This window comes from Colobus angolensis, unplaced genomic scaffold, assembly GCF_000951035.1.
Source record: "Colobus angolensis palliatus isolate OR3802 unplaced genomic scaffold, Cang.pa_1.0 Scaffold47, whole genome shotgun sequence".
NCBI lineage: Eukaryota > Metazoa > Chordata > Mammalia > Primates > Cercopithecidae > Colobus > Colobus angolensis.
Window position 1 is genome coordinate 2,236,587 of NW_012118154.1, and position 3,651 is coordinate 2,240,237.

At 44.6% G+C, this 3,651-nt stretch overlaps 1 pseudogene; it reads right to left on the reverse strand.

The window, feature by feature from the left end:
* Positions 1-1,594: 1,594 nt before the first annotated feature.
* Positions 1,595-2,447, reverse strand: LOC105523677 (annotated as a pseudogene).
* Between the last annotated feature and the right edge of the window lie 1,204 nt (positions 2,448-3,651).

The window sequence follows — 3,651 nt, forward strand, 5'->3', positions numbered from 1 at the left end:
CAACCTGGCATCAGAAACTTTTTGTCAGCATCATTGAACGCCAGAAGGTAATGGGAAAATGCCACCAAGGTGCTGATGGAAAATAATTTTTACTCTAAAATTCTATAGTCTATATTGAATGCCAAGATAATATAAAGGCATTTTTGGATATCAAAGACTCAGAAGATTTACTTCCCAGGTACCTTTTTAAAAAGTTACTTGAGGGTATGCTCTGGATGGACAAGGAAGTAAATCAAAAACTAGGAAAGGATGCAGAAGAGAGTGGATTTATTAAAGCAAAGCCCTTGGATGGCAGCTGTGCAGTACACCTAGAAAGCATTCAGCAGAATTAGACCAGGAAGATGGAAATATGATGAGAGGATCAATTGGAACCATGTAATTCTGGCCTTGAGAATTCAGAAAAAGTTAATGAAATGATGGGGTAATGGTGGGGGAGAAAAGACAACTGCCATCATGGAACTTCTGGATCCATAAGGAGCCTTGTGTGCGGCTGCAGGGACTTGAGACCTCCTGAGTTATGGCCTAAAGAACAGGTCCACTTCCCAGGAGGGTTGTCCACTGACAGAGTCTGGCGTGTTCTTCCATCAGGAAAGTCTGGTGGTTGGACCACCAAGGCAACTTCCCTCATGGTTAAAGCTCATTTTTTTTCACTAAAGGCGTTAGAGAGATTTGGCTCATTTAGAACTCAAAACCTGCCAAGAATGAGGAAACTCAGGAGGAAGATTTCCAGTTTCCTGGCAAGTGCCAAACCCAGCGTATGCTTGCCTGTGGTCTTGAGAGAAAAAGGTGTGTGAATTCCGTGAGCACTGCGCACTAACTCTTGCTGGCTCCTGGGTTCTGGGTTCGGTGAAAGCAACATCAGAGAAGGAAACTTGAAAACGTTCTCCAGAAGTCCCAGATTCCCCCATCATTCATCACTCCCACCAAGAGTCTCCTCCTCCCTCTCCTCCCCTAAGCCCACTCACTCTAGGAACTCTACAATTCTTTTTTTTTTCTTTTAAGTAGGCCAATAACTGTATTAACCTTTGTTTCAAACCTTATTTTCAGGCTTCTTCAGCTTAATTACCTACAAGTAATCAATTGTATGTAAGCAAAAATGAATTGTATATAAGCAAAAAGCTGCAGTGTCCAAGGGGCTTGGGTTTAAAAATATTAGAGATCTAGATTTTATCAGATCCATAAACCAGTTTTAAAAAGCAATTGAGGCCAGGCACAGTGGTTCACTCCTGTAATCCCAGCACCTTGGGAGGCTGAGATGGGTGGATCACCTGAGGTCAGGAGTTCAAGACCAGCCTGGGCAACATGGTAAAACCCCATCTCTACTAAAAATACAAAAAATTAGCCAGGCGTGGTGGTCGGTGCCTGTAATCCCAGCTACTTGGGAGGCTGAGGCAAGAGAATTGCTTGAACCCAGGAGGTGGAGGTTGTAGTGAGCTGAGATCGCACCATTGCACTCCAGCCTGGGTGACAAGAGTGAGACTCTGTCAAAAAAAGAAAGAGAAAAAGAAAAAGAAAAGCAGTCCTAAGGCAAAGCAGCAGCTCCCAGTAATTTCTGCAGGTTTTAGGTTTTATCTTCTTCAGAAGTTGGCTTAATTCAGTTTGTCTCATTCTTGGAAGCCTCATCAAAATTCTCTGCAAAAGCTGGAACTTCTTCATCATCATCCTCTCCAGTAGCAAGTGGTGCTTTTTCATCCACAGATGGTTTGGGCAGAGGTTCAGCCCATCTTCCTGAACTAGTCAGACTGTCTGCATCACACCGGCTTAAGGTGCTGGGTAGCGATTTCCACCAGCTGCTGTGTCTCCTCATGGCCTGCAGTGCTTAAAGAAGTGTTTGCTGCCAGAGATGCCTGAACTTTAGGATTGCTAAAGTGGATCACTGTTCCTTGATCTACTTTAACTCGTAAGTGTATTCACCTCTTCAATACCAGATATTGTTTGCCCCTAATTTCTTGTGTGTTTTTTTTTGTTTTGTTTTGTTTTGTTTTGTTTTGAGATGGAGTCTTGCTCTGTCACCCAGGATGGAACGCAGTGGTGCAATCTTGGCTCACTGCAGCTTCTGCCCTCTGCCTCCGGGGTTCAAGCGATGCTCCTGCTTCAGCCTCCCGCGTAGCTGAGATTATAAGTGCCCGCCACCATACCTGACTAATTTTTTTTATTTTTATTTTTTAGTAGAGACGGGGTTTCACCATGTTGGCCAGGCTGGTCTGGAACTCCTGACCTCAGGTGATCCACCCACCTCCACCTCCCAAAGTACTGGGATTGCAGGCGTGAGCCACTGTGCCGGCCCCTAACTTCTTTAAGAGCTGAAGTTTTGTTTTTTTTTTTTTATCATCTGCTGTAGCTATTTTATGAACCACCTTCTTCTTTCTGCAACCAATTTCTTTCCCAGCAATGCACACTTGTGCCTGAAGTTTGGTGGGTTTTTCCTAGACAATTGTCTCTTTCATCTTGTCAGAGCAGAAAAGGGGCCATGCAGGGGACAGGTTGGCACTCAGGGTTCAAGCAGACTTAGGCAAACACATGCAGGGATGCAAGATGGTGGCTCTGCGATTGTGACCCCATTCTTTAGAAAAAAATAAATCTCTTTCTATGAATTTCCAAGCATACACATTCTCAGGCCTATTTTTTCAAAACCAAAGAGTTTATCAATATAGCCAAAGTCTATTTATCAAGAGATTTCACAACCAGTAAAAGTGACTTTAAGATAGTTTTTAAATAGAATTTTCTTTTCTCTTTACCTGATTTCCATTTTCCCAGGTGAGGAAATTGAAGTCAGAGAGGTTAAGTCACTTGCTGAAGGTCACAGGGCTGGGACTGGAGCCAGAAGTGGGTCAGGATTCAAACTCAGAAATGTCTGGATCTAAAGTCACGCTCCAAATTTTCACTTCCACCTCCCTTCTCTCCAAAGAGGAGGACCCCATCACTGGAACTGTCCTTATCAAATGCCGTTCAAAGTCAAGGCTCCCAGTGGAATTGCCTTCTTTCATCATTCCCGGTGGAGAGAATCTGATTGGCCCAGCTGAGGTCATGTGTCCTCACCTTGGATAGATTGGTTCTTGCTAGGCAGGCTGAGGCTGCAGGGCAACCGCTCTGAGTCACGAGGGCCATTCCTGGGGAAGACAGGTGTGCGAGCTGGAAGGCCATCCCGAGAGGGACCTGCTAGTGATGAGCAAAATGTCATCAGGCAGAATCAGTTGATTTCATACCGCTGTGTACACTAGCATCAACAGCCATGCAGAATGGTCATAATATTTTACCAAATGTGCTCTGACTCCCCACCCTGAGCAAACTCCCTCTGGTCCACGAGCAGAGAATGGAAATGCATTTCCTCTTTTCCTGTGCTCAGGCGTGGGGTGATTACTTGGCAAATAGCCCCGTCACATTTGGTCATCTAGGACATTTTTCCTACCCAGCGGCTCCTCTTCCCAGATAGACCCAGAGACATTCCTCAAAATGTTCTGCTCAAACAAGCATGTGACAAAACAGCTTGTCAATTTGTCTCTTTCTTGCCGAAATGAGACCATGATGTCAAAATTCAGTCCTTTACTCATTTAGAAACCATCTGATAATGGAGCACTGGTTTAATTTCCCGGGGAAAATAAGATGCCTCTTGACTAGTGAAGCTCCCCATAACCCCAGGAAGGGGCATAA